Source organism: Nicotiana sylvestris, chromosome 9, assembly GCF_000393655.2.
Source record: "Nicotiana sylvestris chromosome 9, ASM39365v2, whole genome shotgun sequence".
Taxonomy (NCBI): Eukaryota; Viridiplantae; Streptophyta; class Magnoliopsida; order Solanales; family Solanaceae; genus Nicotiana; species Nicotiana sylvestris.
Window position 1 is genome coordinate 53568460 of NC_091065.1, and position 24306 is coordinate 53592765.

A 24306-nucleotide genomic window follows, 5' to 3' on the forward strand; every position below is an offset into this window, starting at 1 on the left:
TATACATTTACCAAGGACTGGTAGTACAAATCATGAGCTTCTACGAATGGAGTTTACAAAGCAACAATTGAATAATTACACAGTCTGTTTGAAAAGTACATAAACAGAGTTTTATAGTCTAAGGCTACCGTGAACAAGAGGCAGCTACAGCAGGAGCACGTATACACCTTCAAATCCAACAACCATCGAACGTAGAAACATTGGCATCCGGGATCTACACACACTCTGTAGGAAGTAAAGTATGAGTACAACCGACCCCATGTACTCAAAAAGTAACAAATCTAACCTCAGATTGAAAGCAGTAACGAGCTAACACATGATCGGGTCCAAAGCCAATATTTCCACAACAGGTCATAACAACATAAATGCAAGTACAAAAGAGATATCTTAAAAGTAAAATACTCAGCTCGTTAACAGTTCCAGAAAATGGTCATACTTTTCAAATATCTCAAAGAAAAAAAATCCTAGATCTCTTACCGAAAATGCCAAAAGTACGAGTAAGTTTGAAAACTGTAAATTTCCAAATATACTTTCCACAATAAATAAAATGTTTCATTTTCTTTCCAAATAACAGTTATAAATTGCCTCTCCATACCCGCATATCAATGCATATAATAAGTCGTGAATGACATAATACTATATAGCACGAGGAAGAATACAACTCTATGCCTGTATGTCATGTATTCATGTGAATGTCATGTATCTCAGAGATGAAACATGTACTCACACTCTCAGAGTACTCAATCCCATTACCTTGCATCCTCTCTTACTAAGCTCAATACTCAGCACACTAAATCACTGAATGCTATATAATAACTATTGCGGCGTGCAGCCCGATCCATATATATATATAGTCGAATGCGCTCACTGGGGAAGTACAGACTCCGGAGGGGCTCCTACAGCCCAAGCGCTATACCGTTGCGGCATGCAGCCTGACCCAATATTGCAGCGATGTGCATCCCGATCCATATATCGCTATGGTGTGCAGCCCGATCCATATATTGCTGCGGTGTGCAGCTCGATCCATATATCGTTGCGGCGTTCAGCACGATCCATATATCGCTACGACATGCAACCCGATATATATATCTATTTATATCATCACAATCAGGCCCTCGACCTTACTCAGTCATCACTCTCTCCAGTCTCACTCACGAGCTCAAAATGTCATGAAACTAGCCTGACAAAAATGATATGATGCATCAACAACAACAACTGAGACTGAGATATAGTATGAGTGCATAAATATGACTGAGTACAAAATATTATTAGAATTCAGTGAGATGACAACAAGAAATAACCACTATAGGTACAAACAATATCAACATAAAGACTAAACATGATATTTAACATGATTAACAACTCAATTACTTTATCACATGATGAAAACACAAATATCAACAAAATAGGGCCACTATACAGGGCCATGAGAACAACAGAGTCCCTTTTCACAAGGTGCATACCCACACACCCGTCACCTAGCATGTGCATCACCTCAATACCAATCACATAACACGTAGTTATGGGTTTCACACCCTCAGCACTAAGCTTAGAAGAGTTACTTATCTTAAACAAGCCAATTCTGACACTGAGCAAGCCAAGCGATGCTCCAAGAATCCCATCACGCGCGTTCCGACCTCTGAATGGCTCGAAACCCAATTCATATACTGAAAGGCTCCTTGAATAATTGCCTAATTCCGAGCTCCCCAACTCAAAATATATTAAATGCATAAAACACTCATTTTAACACTATTCTACCTCGTTTCTTATGCCAAAAGATCTCGAAACTCACTTTTGATACCTCCAATGTATTCCTTGTGAAATTTTAGTCAAGATATACTCTTGAATCACTCCACTTGATCTTATATTGAAGGAGATATGTTGGTTTAAATATTTGAAAATATTGCAGATTTTTAAATACGCAGCAATGGCAATTTCGTAATTAATCTGAAAAATCTGACAACCCAATTCTTTGTAAAATGACCATAAAATCCTTATACGATGTCCAAATTTGACGATTATTTTTTCTATGGCTCCGTAATTACGATCCGAATCTAATGCTTCAATAAAAAACAAAAATCGAAGCTCATTTATTCAATATAGTACCATTTATACTTGAAAAAATGTCATCGAAACATAAGAAAAACGAGTGTAACACAATCCAAACCTATCCTAAACTCACCTGATCCCCTCTGGACCCCGTCTAAACATACCAAAAAGTTTCATATCATAATACGGACCTACTCGAGGCCTCAAAACACACATAACCATATCGAAACGACATAATGCACCTCAAATCAAACTTAATGAACTTTCGAACTTTCGACTTCCAAAACTTCATGCCGAAACATATCAAATCAACTCGGAATAAATCCAAATTTTCCACACAAGACCTAATACATCATACGTAGCTACTTGTGCCCCCAAACTACCGAGCAAAGTGCAAATGCTCAAAACAATCGATCGGGTCGTTATATTGGTACACGTGGAATGGAATTTTTGGAGTATTGTTTGGGTTTCTCAATGTTGGATTCGGCTTGTTTGAGCTAAATAAGACTTCTAAACTTTGTGCTGAGGGTATGAATCCCTAACCATATGTGTTATGTATTTGGTGTTGAGGTGACGCATATACTAGGTGATGGGCGTGCGGGCATGCACTGTGTGAATTATGGCTCGGTTGATTATGTGATATTATGTATTTACCTAATCCTATTTCTATCCATGAAATATATACGTGTTAGAGAAATTGAGATGTGAATCATGTTAGAAATCATGTTTAGGCTATATGCTTATTCTGTTGGGACCCACTGAGATCATTTTTGTTGTTGAGTTATTTGCTTAAATTATAGTTACATACTCAATCATATTCATTTATTCGCATATCATATCTCAGTCTTTGTTAACCTTTGTTGTCACATCATGTTATCATTGTTTGGGCTAATTACCATGAGATTTGTAACCACGAGAGGCTGGAGAGAATGATGATTGAGTTGGGGCTTGAGATCCGTATTGTGAGAGAAATTGTGTATCGGACTGCATGCTGTAGTATGTCATATTGGCTTTATATATTATTATTATTATTATTATATGGATCGGGCTGCACATCACAACAGGACCTATATGCTTTTATTATTATTGATGGGATCGGGCTGCACGTCGTAGTAGGTTTTACTGATTTATGATGGGATGGGTTGCATGCTGCAGTAGGCCATGTTGGCATACATTAGCACTTGGGCAGGATCCGCCCCTCCGGAGTCTAACATATCAGCAGTGAGCGCAAGTATCGTATAGTCTTGAATGACCGAGTGTGCCGAGTGATTGAGCATGATGAGTGGGAGTGCGAGACAATGAGATTGAGTGTTATGCGAGTGTGAGTACATGATTTCATTAGTGTGATGCATTGCATTTGATATGCATACTTGACATACAGGCATAGAGATGCATTTCCTCATGCTACATAGTTTTGTGACATTCATGATTTCACATGCACATTGACATATAGGCATAGAGATGTACTTTCATCATGCTATTTGAGAATGAAATATCTTATTTGTTGTTGATAGTTTTTCGGAAAAATCATAGTTTTCTGATTTACTCATATTTGGTGACTTTGGTTAAAGATTTGGGTTTTACTGTTATACCTGAAAAGCATGCCTATTTTCCGTAACTGTGAACGAGTTGAGCATCATATCTTTGAGTTATTGCTTGTACTGCTTTTATCATATTATTACGAGTTGTTCTTGGCAATTAGTGTTGAACTCTGATCGTTGTCCAACCTCGTCATTTCTTTCAATCTAAGGTTAGATTTGTTACTTATTGAGTACATGTGATCTATTATACCCATATTATACTTCTGCACCTTGCGTGCAGATTTTGGAGTTGATGTTGTTGTGTATGGAAAGAGTTGGCATTGAAGATTTACATGCGTTTTGGTTATACCTGCCACTTGTTCTTGATAGCTTTAGATTTATAAATCTGTTTATGTGCGTTTCGAATAGATAATATATTTATTTCATATCAGCTTCGCAAACTCTCTGTCTTAGAAGCTCGTGGTTTGTACAACCAGTCCTTGGGGAGTTGTATATAATTTATTTATTTCATTTTTGACTTTTATCATTATCATTATATTGTGATTTATTGTTAATTGGCTTACCTAACGAGTTGGGCTAGGTGCTATCACGACTAGTTGGATTTTGGGTCTTGACAAATTGGTATTAGAGCTTTAGCTTCATAGGTTCTACGAGTCATGAACAAGCATCTAGTAGAGTCTTACGGATCGGTATGATAACGTCCATACCTATCTTCGAGAGGCTACATGGAATTTAGGATAAACTTCTCATCTTTCTTTCATCATCATGCAACATTGATTCAGCTTGAAGCATATCTCTATAAATTCTTTCCAGTCACTCGTATGCGCATGTGAGCGCTAGGTAACAGCTACACATCGACAGTTTGTGGGTTCCATGGATGAGGTACGAGATGTGTTTTCTATGTTTTGGCGATGGGCTAGTCTGGAGGACTTGAGGCCCGGTTTGGACTGCAGCTTGGGCTTTGTAGTTTCTATTATGTGAGCATGTGGTTTTGGACTTCTATGCGTAACCACAGATCCCGAGGCACAATTTCCAAATCTTACACGTCTGGCACCTCGTACCAATAATAACAATCATCTTCGCACGACAATGCCCATATGCTACCATGTACATTGTATCCGTTTCAAATATCAATTAAAATGTTCGAGAGAGATATTTAAACACAATAAAGCATAATAACAATCTTGAATAAAGTAAGGCGTCAAATGAGATAATGAATTTATTTTAGAAGTCAAATAAAGTTAAATAAAGTATAATTTCTACAAAATAGAGTGTCAGATGTGCTTATTTTAGAAATCAATAAAATAAAGTAAAAATATCGTGTTTAAATAAAGTAAAACATCAGTTAAATTAATGAATTAATATATAATTTATTAAAGTAAAACGTGATAACAATTTTAAGTTATGTAATGAATATAGTTTGAGGACCCAATTAAAATAAAAATATGATAACCATTTGAAATAGTAAAACACCGAGTGAGATAACGAGTTCTATCTTAAAAGACACATAGAATAAGGCATGTTAATAATTCTTTTATTTAAAATTGTTATGTTACCACCACTTAACAGAATATGAGATAATGACTCCATGCAAGTAAATTCATCTTGACAATCAATTTACCAAGTAATAAAGGAGGCACAGATTGTCATGTTAAAGAAACACAACGAACCACGTAGAATGCATGACTCATACAAGAAGTCATAATTATTCTAACACCAAGATAAAATACAACCAAAATACAAATGAATGATTGAAGGAAGATCAATAACTGTTCAAATCAATAAGTCTTTCCAACATAGAATGTGCGATAAGAATTACATTGAGGTACCACGCCTCATATCCATATTTCACAAATCACAATCACAATCTTCCATATATCGCCACGTGAGTCTTGCATTTATTATTAAAAACATTTTCCCGAAATAGCTACACGCGCTTTAGCACCCCTTATGTCACTGCGTGGCTTGAAGTAATTCCCTTACAAGTAACACACACATAAATCCCACCTTGTATCGCCGTATGCACATCAACTCATATCCTTATACCTATGCATGCACATCAATTTCACAACACAATAATCAACTCGCACCTCACGTGCCCGTATGCCACAACATTTTCGAAATCAACAATACAAATATTACCACAATAAATAGCCCACGTCTCAACCATAACATGTACAAGAATTTCAATAACAACAAAATGAGTGGAAGAACAACTCAATAAAGGGGAAAGATATCTCAATAATCAACAACTTCAATAACTCACAATGAAGCTATTCCTATGAAATGGAAACTTCCAATTCAAGTGTATAACATAAACTTAACAATGAAAGAGATAGCATGTAATAACAACTTCTAATAGGGATAAATCAACAAATTTTAATGAGAGAGGGAACACGTAATGAAAACTTCAAATACAAATAACTCTACAATATAAGAAGTAACATGACAATAAGATATATGACATGTAATTACAATGCCAAACAAGTCATGTAAGAGTAAACAACACAATGGAAGATATAACACGATATTACACTTCCAATTAAATGAATGAAAGAATCCTAAGACCCTAAACAAGTCAAAATACCATATATGAGCCAATGAACACACTCGTAACCTCGTGTACACGTCTTCCGTATAATTCAATTAATACAAACAACCCAAATCCTAAGGGGTAGTTTTCCCACACAAAGTTAGGCAAAATAATTACCTCAATTACGCCAAGTTAACACTCAAAAATAGCTTTTCCTTTAAAATTCACCTCCGCTCAGCTCAAATATAACAAAAAACGACTTAATAATATCAATATAACGACCAGACCAGTCGTTTTATGTATTTGTGTCCTGTTTCCCCTTTTGATGCTTCACACAGGTGTAATTTTAGCCATATGACTTACGGGGCTGATTGGTTTTATTCCGTAAAGGTTTTGGCTTGATTTGGACCCTTTGGATCTTGGTTTAGAATCGTAAGTTAGTAATATTTACCAAAGTTTGACTTTTGTGAAAACAACCATATAATGGTGTTTCGGTGGCACCGATAGGTACATATCATGATTTTGGACTTGCGCACATGCCCATAATCAAATTCGGAGGTCCATAGGTTAATTTGTGTTATTTTTTGAAAAGTAGGCAATTTGAGGTTTAGAAGATTTTCCAAGTTTGACTGTAGGTTGACTTTTATCTGTCACATTCGTAATTTGATTTTGGAACTTGGAAGAGGTCTACTATGCTATTTATAACTTGTCTGCAAAATTTGGTGTCATTTGGAGTTGATTTGATGGGATTCAGATGCTTGGTTGCAATTCTAAAGGTTCTTGAACTTTTCTTTGAAATTCATGCGTTTTGATGTCTGATTCATAGTTCTAGATATTATTTTTCTATTTTGATCATGCGAGCGAGTTTGTATAATGATTTATACTTGTGTGGATGTTTGGTTTGGAGCCCAAAGGGCTCGGATGAGTTTCGGACGCGTTTTGGAATTGTTTTGAACTGAAATAGGATTTCTGGTGTACTAGTGCTCCGATGTCGCAATTGCAAGCACTAGCTAGCAATTACAAAATGGACAGGGCAGGTCAGATGTCCCAAATGATACTATCCCCTTCGCATTTGAAAAGACAGCTAAGGCCTGGGTTGGGTTGCATTTTTGACCATTTGGTCGCTTTTGCGAAGAAAGTCAGCTTCGCAATCGTGAAGCCTTTGTCATAATTGCGACATCTGAAGAGGTTGTCACGGATCGCAATTGCGATTCGTGTTCTATAGTTGCGAAGGTTCGCAAATGCAAATCCAAGATCGCATTTGCAATATCTGCGGCTGATCAAATGGGTTGAGAGTTGAGATTTAGGTCTCATTTTTCATATGTTAGAACCCCAGACTCGGTAAGAGGGATTTGGAGAGGGGATTTTCATCTACAAATATTGGGTAAGTGATTCTAATCAATTTTTAACTATATTTCATGATTATATCTTAGATTTAATATCAAATTTATGAGAATCAAAGAGGCAAATTGGAGATTTTTGACAAAGTTTTAAAAATAAAGATTTGAGTTTTGAGAGTCAATTTGGACTCGAATTGGAAAACAAAATACATATATGAATTCATGGAGTTATAGGTAATCGGAATCTATCCTTGGACTCGGGTTTCGATAGGGTGGGCCCGAGGTTCATTTTTGTTGTCTTTTTGGGAAATGTGTAAAGATCATAGGTTTATCTACCATGATTGGTTTCCCTTGCATTGTTTGATGATAATAAGTCATTTTTGGTTAAATTTGAGCAGTGTAGAAGGCGAATTTTAGGGGAAAATCTATATTCGAAGGTTGATTTAGCCTAGTTGAGGTAAGTATCTTGTCTAACTTTGTAGGGGGGAGGACGGAAGGGGGAGAGGGGAACTACCCCTTAGGATTTAGGTTATTTGTGCTAATTATATTATGTGAAAGACGTGTACACAAGGTGACGAGTGTGTATGCGGGCTATATGTGGTATTTAACCGGTTTAAACTTTTATACTTCTTCCATGCATTAAATGAATTTATTATAACATGTTACATCTTTTATTGTTAAATTTCTTCTCATGTGCTCTAATTGATGTTGTTAGTATTTCTTCTATCCTATAGTTACTCTCATACAAATTAGTTGAAGTTACTACCTCTCTTATTGTCTTGTTTCTCCTTTGTTGTTAAATTACTCTTACTTGAAGTCATTATTTTGTGGAATATCTTCTTGTTGGGTTATTGATGTTGAAGTTGAGGAAACCATTATCACATTGAGGTTGAAATTGTTCATTATTGAGATATCTTTCCTTGTTGAGTATTCCTCACTCATTTTGATGTTATCGAGATTCTTGTACATATTGTGATTGAGCCATGGGCTACACGTTGTGGTAACATTGGTATTGTTAATTTTTGCATGTGTTGTGGCATATGGGCACATGAGATGCAAGTTGATTATTGTGTTGTCATATTGATAAGTATGCGGTGATATAAGGATATGGGTTAATACGCATGCAGTGAGATAAGGTGAGATTTTTGCGCGTATTGCTAGTAAGGGAATTACTTGAAGCCACGCGGTGTGATAAGGGGGATAAAACGTGTGTAGCTATTTCGGGAAAATATTTTTTTAAAATAAATACAAGGCTCACGTGGTAATATAAGGAAAGATTGTGATTGAAAGATCCTGAAATGTGAATATGAGGCATGGTACCTTGGTTGTGATTCTTGTTGTACATTCCTCGCTAAAAGAGGCTTGTTGGTAGAACAATTTTTGTTGTTTTCCTCATTTTCTTACTTGTAATTGTCCGTGTTTGACTGCTTGTTGTTTCATCATGTGTTCACTACTTGTTGCCTTTACCGCTTAAATTTTCGTTGTTAGCTTACATTATTGAACTGCTTATCTGTTATTACTTCCTCGCTTTCCATTTTTATACTATGTTATATTCTATTCAACTTTCTTATCCTAGTAGGTGTCTTCACCTGGACTCATCACTATTCTAACAAGGTTAGGCTTGATACTTAGTGGGTATCGTGGTGGTGTACTCATACTATGCTTCTGCACATTTTTGTGCAGATCCAGGTATATATGCCTGTGCTGGATGCTAGCGATTGATTAGCTATTTTCGGAGACTTCAAGGTACACCTGCTCGACGTTCGCAAGCCTCAAAGTCACCATTTGCTTTTAGATGTTCAACTATTTATTTCATGTTCATAACAATATTGTATTTCGAGAATTTTAATGCACTCATTGTAGAGCTTATGACTCAATTCCATAAGATTTTGGGAGTTATTTGTTAGTTGTAACTACTAGGATTCATTATGATAGTTTAACAGTTTAATTCAATGTTTAACTTATTCTTTCTGTTATATTTCAATATATGTTAGGCTTACCTAGTCTTAGAGACTAGGTTCCATCACGACATCATAAGGTGGGAAATTGGGGTCATGACAATCAGACAATGTAAGGGAAACCAATTCAAAAAAAGCTAAGATCTTTATACAATTCTCTAAAAGTCAACCCCGGGCCCACCCGGTCAAAACCTGGGTCGAAGGGTAGGTCTTGACTACCCATAGCCCCACGAGTTCATATATGTGTTTTTGTTTCAAATTCGAGTCCAATTAGATTATCAAATCCTTAATTTTTATTTTTCAAAGCATAGACAAAAATCCCAAAAATTTCTCTTTGATTTTTCATAAATTTGATGTTAAATCTCATATATATAACCATGTAATATAGTTGGAAATTGACCAAAATAACTTACCCAATAGTTTGGTATAAAAATATCTCTACAAAATCGCCTCCCACCAAGTCTAGGACTCAAAAGGCGAAGAAACAAGACTATGTCCCGAAATACAAAACTTATAACCAGCCTCAGATATTACATTTGCAACCTGAGGTTTGCAAATGCAACAGCGGCATCGCAAATGTGTAGCCTGACCCAGCCCTGCTTTTATCGCAAATGCGACAAGTAGTCAGCAAATGCGAACCCAACAGCAATTGCAAAATGTGATGTTGTTCCTCGCAAATGCGAGGTCCCTTCCAAGAATCCCTGAGTCTCAATTGTGACTAAACCTTGGCAAATGTGATGGTCGCATTTGCAACCTTTTCATCGAAAATGCGATCGTCGCCTTTGCAACCTTTTCATCGCAACTGCAATGACACTAGAACCAGCACAAAAAAGTTTAATAAAACAAATTCGGAACTCACCCAAGCCCTCGGGGATCTGCACTAAACATCCACACAAGTCTAAGAAATCATACAAACTCGCTCGCGTGATTAAAGCACCAAAACAATGTCTAGAACCACGAATCGGACATCAAAATAAAAGAAAAATCAAGAACCTCTAGAATTACAACCAAGCATCTAAATCCTATCAAACCAACTCAGAATTACTCAAAATTTTGCAGACAAGGTCCAAATAGCAAAACGGACCTATTCCAAGTCCCAAAACCAAATTCCAAATCTGATAGCCAAAAAGTCAAAGTACGGTCAAACTTAGGGAAACTTCTAAACCTCAAATTGCTGACCTTCGGCAAAACAAGTCAAATCAACCTAGGAACCTCCTAATTTAATTTCGAGCATATTCCCAAGTCTAAAATCACGATATGAACCTAACAAATCCATTAAAAATCTGATCCGAGATCAAATACACAAACAATCAAACATGGTCAACTCTTCAAACTTTAAGCTTCTAGAATGAGAATCATTCTTCCAAATCAATACCGAACCACTCGAAAACCAAAGACACTTAATACACCATATGAAGCTATTTGTGACATCATACCACCGAACAAAGTGGAACTACTCAAAATGACGGTCGGATCGTTACACTTTTGGTGTGATTTGTCGGTTGGGTTGCATGTAGTGGATGAGACGTGGTTTTTGGACCTAGAATTTGCACCAATTGTATTAGGGATAAGGAATGTTTGGGAGAATAATATCATATTTCTGCTCAGAATTTGGCAATGGTGACCTCCTCGACTTGTTTATTTCATGGTTGGTTACGTGTTTATGCATATTTCTCTTATCATTAGTAGCATTGTAAAAGTCCGGAATGAGGTTTCATTTGATATGAAGGATATTACTAGTACTGGGCTTGGTAATGACCAGCTATTTGTCATGCCCCAAATCTGGGGAGGTGTGGCTGGCAACTGGTGTCGTACTGGCCCGAGTGAACCACTTTATAACTCTCTTTTTTCTCATAACTATCATGGGCCAACATGGACATAACGCATAATGTACAACTGCAGGTGAAAAATATTGTATCACTGAACTATTTTTCTTAAAATATGAATACAAATGGGTCATCAAGGCCTCTGATATACTGTACAAAATGAACCTCTGTCTACGAAGCCTCTAAGATTATTTGACATCAAATGGGACAGGGTACCAGCCTACCCATGAGTCTGTGGCAAAACTCTGATACGATGACTCATAGACTCAGCTGCACTCCGAATGAGGTGGAGTCTTACCGATCCTTTGCTGAATGTCAATCTCGTCTATAATGAGGGCTCATCAAATTGATTATCTATTCTTGTAGGCATGAATGCAGCGTCCCCAACAAAAGGACGTCAGTACGCATAATGTACCGAGTATGTAAGGCGAAACTGAAACATAACAATAAGTCAACATTAGTTAAGGACATGGAAGAAACATAGAGCAAAGGACTCAACTTGTAAGTCTGGATACCGTTGTAAATTTTGAAATATTTATAGTATCATGCATATGCATATAAATGTCATGTAATGCAAAGGTATATATGTACATAACATCCTAAAGCCTCTAAGGGCATCCCATCATATCATCTCAGCCACTGTAGGTGAAATCATCATCATATACCAGATGATCAGGTGGTGATGCGTATATAACGCCGTAACCTTTTCCCATATCCCATATACATATATATACATGTCACGACCCAGATTTCCCACCTTCGGGAGTCGTGATGGCACCTACTCATGAAAGCTAGGCAAGTCGAGTAATACAGGTTTTGTTAATTTTTTTTCCTTAACTTTTTAACATTTACGAATTAACAGGTGATCAACAATGGAATAATCATACTAAATAGAAATGCACGAAATCTAATAGTTTAACTAGATACTTATGCAAAAATCCAAAATACAAGTCTACCCAGAATTGGTGTCACAATATCACGGACCATCTATGAATACTACAAACAGCGGTCTGAATGGAAAATACACGCGTGTCTCTGAAATGCATAAAAATAGAATCGAGAAGATAGAAGGGGACGCCAAGGCCTGCGGACATCTGCAGGACTACCTCGGGTCTAAGACGTTGGACTGAAGGCAGCAACCTCACTATGGTCTAAAAGCTCCAGCACCGGGTTCTACACACAGTGCAGAGTATTGTATCAGCACAACTAACCCCATGTGTTGGTAAGTGTCGAGCCTAAACTTAGTGAAGTAGTGACGAGGCTGGGACAAGACTACCAAATAAACCTGTGCAGTTAAATATATAGCAAGTAATAATAACAGAAATTGGCAGTCAAAGATGGGAAGGGGAAACATGCTCGGGGGAATATCATGTACAAACATAAATCCAGTAAAGAAGCATATGAAACACCAAAATTCAACTATAAACAAGAATAAGGAGAACAATAACAAGTGCACGACATCACCCTTCGTGCTTTTAATCTCGTTCTCACCATAAGAATTAATATATTCGGCACGGCATCACCCTTCGTGCCTTTACCTCCTATTATCATGGTATGGCATCACCCTTCGTGCTTTTACCTCACATAATCATGGCACGACATTATCCTTTGTGCGGCACGGCATCACACTTCGTGCTTTTACATTTATAATATCGGCACGGTATCACCCTTCATGCATTAATACTCACTCACAAATATCACGCACGGCATCACCCTTCGTGTTTTTACACTCTTCCTTACCCAAGCAACAATCACAAGGCAATTCGGGCAAGGGAATCAATAAAATCAATAGAATCCCGGCAAGGGAACAATAGTCTAACAATAATATCCTGGCAAGGGAAATAATATCATAAGCAATAACATCCCGGCAAGGGAAACAATATCATAAGCAATAACATTTCGGCAAGGGAAACAATATCATAAACCTCTTCTCTTTTACACAATTACTTCACAACTCAATTCTCCACTTAAGACAATGCTCTACAATGTTAAATTACCAAGAATACTTTCATGAGCCTTGTTCAACATTAGAAATCATCATATTAAGCATGGACAATACATAACGGAGTCACAACAATCATAGTATAAGACTCACGGGCATGCCTGACACCGACGTAAAGATACTCGTCACCACACCTATATGTCATACTCAACAATTATCACATAGAAAATAAGACCACACTCCTATTCCCTCAAGCTAAGGTTAGACCAAACGCTTACCTCAATGCTACGAACACAATCAAGCCTCAACTATTGCTTTACCTCTTGATTCCACCACTAACCCGCTTATATCTAGCCACAATTTACTTAATAACATTAATAAATGCTAAATAAATTAATTCTAATGTATGAAAATAGGTTTTCTAATGATTTCCCCAAAAAGTCAAAAATCGACCCCGGGCCCGCTTGGTCAAAACCCGAAGTTCGAACCAAAACCCGATCACCCATTCACCCACGAATTCAAATATATAATTTATTTTGAAATCGGAACTCAAATTGAAGTCCAAATCCCCAAAATTTGAAAATCCTAAGTTCTACCCAAAAACACCCAATTTTACCCATGAAAACCTTCAATTTTAAATTAAAATCATGTAAAAAGATGGATTAGATTGGAATAAATGAGATAGAAATGACTTACTAATGATTTGGAAGAGTATGTGCCTTTGAAAAATCGCCCAAGATATTTTAGGGTTTGAAAGAGTTTGGAAAATGGAAAAAATCCCGTCAAAATTTCATTTTGCAGGTCTCAGATATCGCAATTGCGAACCCCTTTGGAAACCTGTCTGCTTCGCATTTGCGATCCTGCCCCTTTCGCATTTGCGATCAAAATGTCGCATTTGCGAACATGGCCTGCCCAGGCTTGGTTCATATTTGCAACACTTGGGTCGCAATTCCCAAGCCTGAGAACTTCGCAATTGCGAGATCAGAGGCCTGTGCAAAAATACCAGATACCAGCAATTTTTCCTAAGTCTAATTTCACTCTGTGGCCTATCCAAAACTCAGCCGAGCCCTCGGGGCTCCAAACCAAACATGCACGCAAGTCCAATTACATCATACGGACTTGGTCCTGCTATCAAATCATCAAAATAAAATCAACAACTATGAATTAAACCTCAAATTCATGAAATCACTCAAGAACATTGAAATTTCTATTTTTACAACTATAGGTCCGTTTTATACCAAATTAATTCTGATCCTTACCAATTTTCATAGATTCAACTTAATTATTATTTTAAACTTGTTCCGGGTTCCGTAACCAAGATATGAGTCCGATACCATCAAGAAATTACATCAATTCACTTCTAAAAGCCTTTATATTTTCCAACGAATAATTTCACTTAAAAATTCTTTTCTATTGCTTGGGACCTCGGAATTTGATTCTGGGCATACGCCTAAGTCCCATATTTTACTACGGACCCTACGAGACCGTCGAATCACGGTTCCAGATCCGTTTACCAAGAATGTTGACCAAAATCAATTTTAATCAATTTTAAAGGCCAATTTCCTTATTTTACTTAAATTTCACATAAAAGCTTTTCGGAAACGTGCCCGGACTACGCACGCAGATCGAGGTGAGACGAAAAAGGTTTTTAAGGCCTCAAAACATAGAATTTACTTTCAAAACGAGTGATGACCCTTTAGGTCATCACATTCTCCACCTCTAAAACAATTGTTCATCCTCGAACGGACATAAGGAAAGTACCTGAGTCAGAGAAAAGATGGGGATATCGGCTCCGCATATCGGACTCGGACTCCCAGGTCGCTGCCTCAACAAGCTGACCCCTCTACTAAACACGAACCGAAGGAAAACTCTTCGATCTCAACTGATGAACCTGCAGTTCTAGAATAGCTATCGGCTCCTCCTCATAGGACAAGTCCTTATCTAATTGGATAGTGTTGAAGTCTAACACGTGGGATGGATCGCCGTGATACTTCCGAAGCATAGATACATGAAACACTGGGTGAACGACTGATAAACTCGACAGCAACGCAAGTCTGTAAGCCACATCTCCCACTCGATCAAGAATCTCAAAAGGACCAATGAATCTAGGGCTTAGCTTGCCCTTCTTTCCAAATCTCATCACACCCTTCATAGGAGACACCCGAAACAACACCCGCTCGTCGACCATGAATGCTACATCACGAACATTATAGTCGGCATAACTCTTTTGCCTGGACTGAGCTGTATGAAGCCTATCCTGAATAATCTTAACCTTGTCCAAGGCATCCTGTACTAGATTCGTACCCAACAACCGAGCCTCTCCCAGCTCAAACCACCTAATCGGCGACCGACACCGCCTACCATAAAAAGCCTCATAGGAAGCCATCTGGATGCTCGACTGATAGCTGTTGTTGTAGGCAAACTCCGCTAAAGGCAAGAACTGATCCCACGAGCCTCCAAAGTCAATAACACAAGTTCGGAGCATATCCTCAAAAATCTGAATTGTACGCTCGGACTGCCCGTCTATCTAAGGATGAAATGTTATACTCAACTCGACCCGTGTGCCCAACTCACGCTGAACTGCCCTAAAAAAATGTGAGGTAAACTGCGTACCTTGGTCAGAAATGATAGACACAGGCACACCATGAAGACGAATAATCTCCCGGATATAGATATCGGCTAACCTCTCAGAAGAATAGAAAACTGCCACAGGAATGAAATGTGCTGACTTGGTCAGCCTATCAACAATAACCCACACTGCATCGAACTTTCTCTGAGTTCGTGGGAGTCCAACAACAAAGTCCATAGTGATATGCTCCCACTTCCACTCAATAATCTCAATCTTCTGGAACAAACCACCAGATCTTTGATGCTCGTACTTTACCTACTGACAATTCAAACACTGAGCCACATGTGCCACAATATCCTTCTTCATCCTCCTCCACCAGTAATACTGCTGCAAATCTTGGTACATCTTAGCGGCCCCTGGGTGAATAGAGTATCGAGAACTATGGGCCTCCTCTAGAATCAACTCTCGAAGTCCATCCACATTAGGCACACAAATACGACCCTACATCCTCAAAACTCCATCATCTCCTACTGTAACCTGCTTGGCATCACTGTGCCGCACTGTGTCCCTAAGAACACACAAATGAGGATCATCATATTGTCGATCTCTGATATTCTCAAATAATGAAGAACTAGCGACGGTACAAGCTAACACACGGCTAGGCTTAGAAACATCCAACCTCATGAACTGATTGGCTAAAGCCTGAACATCCAAAGCAAGTGGTCTCTCATTAACTGGAATATACGCAAGACTGTCCATGCTGACTGACTTTCTAGTCAAAGCATCGACCACTATATTGGCCTTCCCCGGATGATATAAGATGGTGATATCATAGTCCTTCAATAGCTCCAACCACCTTCTCTTCCTCAAGTTTAGCTCTTTTTGCTTGAACAAGTACTGTAGACTCTTGTGATCCGTGAACACCTCACATGACACGCCATATAAATCATGCCTCCAAATCTTCAGTGTGTGAACAATGGCTGCTAACTCCAAATCATGAAATGCATCATTCTTCTCATGAATCTTCAACTGTCGCGAAGCATAAGCAGTAACCTTGCCATCCTGCATTAACACCGTACCAAGTCCAATATGAGATGCGTCGCAATACACTATATATGGCCCTGAACCTGTGGGCAAAACCAAAACTGATGTTGCAATCAAAGCTGCCTTGAGCTTCTGAAAGTTCGCCTCACACTCATCCGAACACCTGAATTGGGCACCCTTCTGGGTCAACCTGGTTATCGGGGCTGTAATAGATGAAAACCCCTCCACAAACTGACGGTAATAGCCTACCAAACCCAAGAAACTTCGGATCTCTATAGCTGACGCGGGTCAAGGCTAGTCCTTGACTGCCTTTATCTTCTTCGGATCCACCTGAATACCCTCTACTGATACAACGTGACCCAAGAATGCAACTGAACTCAACCAGAACTCACATTATGAAACTGACTATCGCTCAAAGTCTGAAGAACCACTCTCAAATGTTGCTCATGCTCCTCCCAACTGCAAGAATAGATCAAAATATCATTAATGAAGACTATCACGAATGAATCCAAGTAAGTCTTGAACACCCGGTTCATCAAATCCATGAAAGCTGCTAGAGCATTTGTCAACTCGAATGACATCACCAAGAACTCATAATGCCCGTATCGAGTGCGGAAACCTGTCTTAGGGACATCGGATGCCCTAATCCTCAACTGATTGTAGCCAAATCTCAAATTAATCATCGAAAATACCTTGGCACCCTGAAGCTGATCAAACAAATCATCAATCCTCGGCAATGTATACTTGTTCTTGATTGTGACCTTGTTAAACTATCGATAATCTATACATATCATCATCGACCCGTCCTTCTTTTTAATAAATAACATCAGCGCACCCCAAGGCAAGATACTAGGTCTAATAAAACCCTTATCAAGCAAGTCTTGCAACTACTCCTTCAATTCTTTCAACTTTGGCGGGTCCATACGATATAGCGGGATGAAAATGGGCTGAGTTCCCGGAGATAGATCAATGCAAAAGTTAATATCCCCATCGGGTGGCATACCCGGCAGGTCTGAAGGAAATACCTTAGGAAACTCACGAACAACAGGCACAGAATCCATAGAAGGAACTTCGGCACTAGAATCATGAATGCTGAATAGGCCAAACATTCATTCTCAACCATACGCCAGCCTTCATATATGAGATAACCCTATGGGTGGAATGACCAGGAGTCCCTCTCCACTCTAAACGAGGTAAACCCGACAAGGCTAAGGTCACAGTCTTGGCATGACAGTCCATGATAGCGTGGTAAGGTTATAACCCGTTCATCCCCAATATGACATCAAAATCAACCATATCCAAAAGTAACAGATCTACTCAGGTCTCAAGACCCCCAATCACAACTATAAGAATCACCCACCGGTGTAGACACATATATAGGAGAACTTAAGGAATCACTAGGCATGACCAAATACGGTGCAAAATAAGATGACACATAGGAGTATGTAGATTCTGGATCAAACAGAACTGAAGCATCTCTACTACAAACCAGAACAGTACATGTGATAACTGAATCGGAAGCCTCAACCTCAGGCCTAGCTAGAAGAGCATAACATCGGGGTTGCGCCCCACCGCTTTGAACTACCTCTCTGGGATGGCCTCCTGCTAGATGGCCTCCACCTCTAACGGCCTGACCTCCACTTTTAATACCTCTAGCACCTCTACCTCCACCTCTAGCTGGTTGAGCGAGCGGTAGAACACTCGATGCCTGAACCATGGCATGGGAACCCTAATGCTGAGAGCTGCTCGGTGCTTGAGGGCAAAATCTAGAAATATGCCTCGTGTTGCCACAAGTATAGCAAGCCCTCGACTTCTAAGACCGCTGACTCTGATGGCCTGAATAACCACCCTGAAATCTCTGGACCGATAGTGCACTGATAGGAGTTGGCGATACACTGTAGGGCAACTGATCAGAATACTAGATATGAGAACCACAACTACCTAGATCACCATGAGAAGCTTGTAGTGCTGAATGAAATGGCCTAGAAGGATGGCCCCTACCAAAAGAATCCCTGCCTCCAGATGAGGTACCACTGAACCTACCCGAATGTCAAGTCCTCTTGTCAGACCCCTAACCACTCCCCTGTGATAGAACTATCTAAACTCTACTGGCCACATTGGCCGCATTCTGAAAAGAAATCTCGCTTCCGGTCTTCTTAGCCATCTACAACCGAATAGGCTAAATGAGTTCCTCAATGAACCTCCTCATTGTCTCTCTCTCAGTGGGAAGTATAAGAAGAGCATAATGGGCCAAGTCAATAAATCTGGTCTCGTACTGAGTAACAGTCATGAACCCTGCTGGAGACACTCAAACTGCCTCAGATAGTTCTCCCTCTAAGTGATAGAAAGAAACTTCTCAAGAAATAGCTGAGAGAACTGATCCCAAGTCAAAGCCGGTGACCCAACTGGTCTAGCCACACAACAATCTCTCCACCAAGTCTTGGTGGATCTAGACAGACGAAAAGCAGCAAAGTCAACCCCAATGGTCTCCAATATCCCTATGTTCCGTAGAACCTCATGACAGATGTCCAAATAATGATGGGGATCCTCAAAAGATGTACCACTAAAAGTAGTAGTAAAAAGCTTGGTGAACTTATCCAACCTCCACAAGGCATCAGCAGACATAGTTGGCCCTCACCGGTCTGTGCCACAACACCCGGCTAAACTACCCCAACTAGCTGAGCAGCTGGAGTCTAAAATTGGGGAGCCACTTGCTCCGGGGTGCGAGTAGTAGGAGTATGGGATCCTCCTCTAGCCTAAGAAATGGTTGGTGCTACAGGAAGCAAGCCTGCCTAGGCGACACTCTCCATAAGGCCCACTAGTCGGACCAAAGCATCCTGAAGTACCGGGGTGGCGATGAACCCCTCTGGGACCTGAGCTTGTCCTGCTGGAACTATCTGGGCTGGAACCTTGTCGTCAAACTCAACCCGAGGCTCCGCCGCTGGTGCTACTGCTCGAGCTTTAGGCTGAGCCCTACCTCTGCCTCGGACCCTAGCACGGCCTTGGCCTCTGCCCTTCTCAGGAGCTACTACTGGGGCTCGGGCTGTTGGTCAGCTGATGAAGTGGTACGTTTCCTCACCATCTGCGAAAGAACAAAGTGGAAGTTCAATTAGCATTTAGAAATCAAGTCGCACGACAGGAAAGAATAGATGTGAAGTTTTTCCTAACAATGTAGCCTCTGGGATAAACACAGACGTCTCTGTACTGATCCCTCAGACTCTACTAAGCTTCTCCGTGAATTGTGAGACCTAAGCAATCTAGAGCTCTGATACCAACTTGTCACAACCCGGATTTTCCACCCTCGGGAGTCGTAATGGCACCTACTCGTGAAAATTAGGCAACCAAGTAATACAGATTTTGTTTTTTTTCCTTAACCTTTTAACATTTACGAATTAACAGGTGATCAACAACGGAATAATCATAATAAACGGAAATGCGGAAGACAAAATCTAATAATTTAACTAGATACAAATAAAAAATCCAAAATACAACACTACCCAGAATTGGACCATCTACGAATAATACAAATAGTGGTCTGAATGGAAAATACACGTCTGTCTCTAAAATACATAAAAACAGAATGGAAAAGATAGAATGGGACGCCAATGCCTGCGGACGTCTGCAGGACTACCTCGGGTCTCCGCCGCTGGACTGAAGGCAGCAACCTTACTGTGGTCCAAAGGCTCCAGCACCGGGATCTGCACATAGTGTAGAGTGTAGTATCAATGCAACTGACCTCATGTGCTAGTAAGTGTCGAGCCTAACCTCGGCGAAGTAGTGACGAGGCTAGGACAAGACTACCAAATAAACATGTGCAGTTAAATCATATACGGCAAGTAATAATAAAAGAAAGTGGCAGGTAATGATGGGAAGGGGAAACATGCTCGGGGGAATATTATGTACAAACAGAAATTCAGTAAAAATACGGAACACCAAAATTCAACTATAAGAAATAATAAGGAGAACAATAACAAGGGCACGGCATCACCCTTCGTGCTTTTACTCTCGTTCTCACCATAAGAATCAATATAATTGGCACGACATCACCCTTCGTGCATTTACCTCACATAATTGTGGCACGACATTATCCTTCGTGCATTATCACTCATATCATGGCACGACATCACCCTTTGTGCTTTTACATTTACAATATCGGCACGGCATCACCCTTCGTGCTTTTACATTTACAATATCGGCACGGCATCACCCTTTGTGCATTAACACTCACTCACAAATATCACGTACGGCATCACCCTTCATGCTTTTACACTCTTCCTTACCCAAGCAACAATCACAAGGCAACTCAGGCAAGGGAATCAATAAAATCACAATAGAATCCCGACAAGGGAACAATACTATAACAATAATATCCCGGCAAGGGAAATAATATCATAGGCAATAACATCCCGACAAGGAAAACAATATCTAAGCAATAACATCCCGGCAATGGAAACAATATCATAAACCTCTTCTCTTTTTCACAATTATTTCACAACTCAATTCTCCACTTGAGCCAATGCTCTACAATGTTCAATTACCAAGAATAATTTCATGAGCCTTGTTCAACATTAGAAATCATCATATTAAGCATGGACAATACATAATGGAGTCACAACAATCATAGTATAAGACTCACGGGCATGCCTGACACCGACGTATAGATACTCGTCACCACACCTATACGTCGTACTCAACAATTAACACATAGCAAATAAGACCACACTCCTATTTCCTTAAGGTAATGTTAGACCAAACACTTACCTCAATGTCACGAATACAATCAAGCCTCAACTACCTCTTTACCTCTTGATTCCATCACCAACCCGCTTGTATCTAGCCACAATTTACTTAATAACATTAACAAATGCTAAAAAAAATCAATTCTAATGCATGAAAATAGATTTTCTAATGATTTTCCCAAAAAGTCAAAAATTGATGGCCCGCTTGGTCAAAACTCGAAGTTCGAACCAAAACCGATCACCCATTCACCCACGAATTCAAATAAAAAATTAATTTTGAAATCGGACTTCAAATTGAGGTCCAAATCCCCAAATTTTGAAAATCCTAAGTTCTACCCAAAAACACCCAATTTCCGCCATGAAAACCTTTGATTTTGAAATCATGTAAAAAGATGGATTATATTGGAAGAACTGAGTTAGAAATGACTTACATATGATTTGGAAGAGTATGTGCCTTTGAAAAATCGCCCAAGAAGTTTTAGGGTTTGAAAGAGTATGGAAAAATGGGAAAAATCCCGTCAAAATTTTATTTTGTAGGTCTCAGATGTCGCAATTGCGACCAGGGTTCGCAATTGGAAACCTGTCTGCTTTGCATTTGCGAAGAATAAGTCGCATTTGCGACCCTACCCCTTTCGCATTTGCAATCAAAACGTCGCATTTGTGAACATGGCCTGCCTAGGCTTAGTTCGCATTTGCGACGCCTGGGTCGCAATTCCCAAGCCTGAGAACTTCGCAATTGCAAAGTCTGGTCTCGCAATTGCGAGATCAAAGGTCTAGGCAAAAATACCAGATACCAGTAATCTTTCGTAAGTTTAATTTCACTCCATAGCCTATCCAAAACTCACCTGAACCCTCGGGGCTCCAAACCAAACATGCACGCAAGTCCAAAAATATCATACGGACTTGCTCGTGCTATCAAATCATCAAAATAACATCAACAACTATGAATTAAACCTCAAATTCATGAAATCACTCAAGAACATTGAAATTTCTATTTTCTCAACTATATGTCCATTTTATACCAAATCAATTCCGATCTTTACCAAATTTCATAGATTCAATTTAATTATTATTTTAAACTTATTCCGGGCTCTGGGACCAATATACGGGCCCGATACTATCAAGAAATTACATCAATTCACTTCTAAAAGCTTTTATATTTTCCAGCGGACAATTTTCTTTAAAAATTCTTTTCTCGTGATTGGGACCTCGGAATTCAATTCTGGGCATACGCCCAAGTCCCATATTTTATTACGGACCCTACGACACCATTGGATCATGGGTCCGGGTCTGTTTACCAAGAATGTTGACCAAAGTCAACTTCAATTAATTTTAAAGCCCAATTTCCTTATTTTATTTAGATTTCACATAAGAACTTCCGGAAACGCGCCTGGATTGTGCACGCAAATCGAGATGAGACAAAATGAGGTTTTTAAGGCCTCAAAATACAGAATTTACTTTAAAAACGAAATTGGGTAAATACATATGTATAAATGAATGCAATGCATAATGAAGTAAGAAAATATGATCCCTTGGAATGTTATGAGACCCATGAATAGACAATAAGGTAGTAGGACATATGGGGAATCAGGAACATACTTAAACATGCTTGAATACCACTTTATATGAATGAATAATGTAGATATCCTTAAATTTTAAGAGTAGAAACACTTATGAAATAGCATTACATTTACGTATCTTTTACTTGGGTCATGCCAAAAAGAAGAAAGAATTAGTCATAACATACCCGGACCCCTTAAGCAATTGAGACCTGAGCTGCATTAACCAGTGAGATAGAAGGCGGTGTTGTCGACTAGGGAATTATCAGAAGATCACGTAACTCATCTTTCGGAAATGAGAAATTGAAAAAGGAAACAACATATCATCATCGAAGAACAAACTGTCGAAATCAGTCTTGTAAAGCAATAATATTTTTACTTTTGCCCTCTGCTGAGTGCTCATTTACCGCCTGATATTGCGATAGTTTAACCTCATCCGATTGAGCACCTTGTCAAAATAGAAGCTGTTCTTTCCTTTCCATGAACTCAAAACTATATACTTGAACGAAACTGGAAGAAAAAAATATCTTCTTCAAGTCGATCCTATCAATCTAAATAATTCGTCTCTTTCTCTTTCTTTTCTTACCTTCAAATCTGTTATGTCAATTCCAAAGTCTACTCTCTCCTTTTTCTTATTTCTCTTATAATTTTCTTCTTTCTGTGCAGTTCTGGTGTGGAAAGTAGTAGGTGATTTGAAAGTTTTTGTTGCTACTTGCCATTATTAAAAAAGAGGAAACAAGCATTCCTACCCACCTTCCACATGAAGTCATACCCAAATCAAAACATGCTCTAGGGTCATTTTTGTGCTTACACTACATGGTCTTATTTTATCGTGAATAGCTATCAGCACATACGCATATAAATTAAGAACGTGGCATATAGGACTCACATATTACTGACACGTTGAATTCTTTTCGAAATATATTAATTAATTAGTTAATCTCCCACTAAAATTAATATTACCCAATTATCCACATAATTAAAAATTATCTCAAAATACTTATCATACTACATATTTTTAACATACTTTATACATTTTGCTATTATGGTCATGTGCTATATTACTAGTCCATAAATACAGGGTATTTTTGGGGCGTGACACTAGCACGAAAATTGAAAGTTTTATGTCATGACCCAAAACGATGGACCGCGACGGGCTCCCGATACCTTACTCAACCAAGTACCAACATAACGTATCATTTCATG

The 24306-nt window shown here is 39.0% G+C and overlaps 1 long non-coding RNA gene across 1 annotated transcript; it reads right to left on the minus strand.

The window, feature by feature from the left end:
* Positions 1 to 20252: 20252 nt before the first annotated feature.
* Positions 20253 to 23855, minus strand: LOC138877009 (uncharacterized). The gene is made up of 2 exons (XR_011402326.1): positions 23289 to 23855; positions 20253 to 20500 (listed from the first exon to the last, which is right to left on the minus strand). It is a non-coding gene; the product is annotated as an uncharacterized lncRNA (long non-coding RNA).
* Positions 23856 to 24306: the final 451 nt, after the last annotated feature.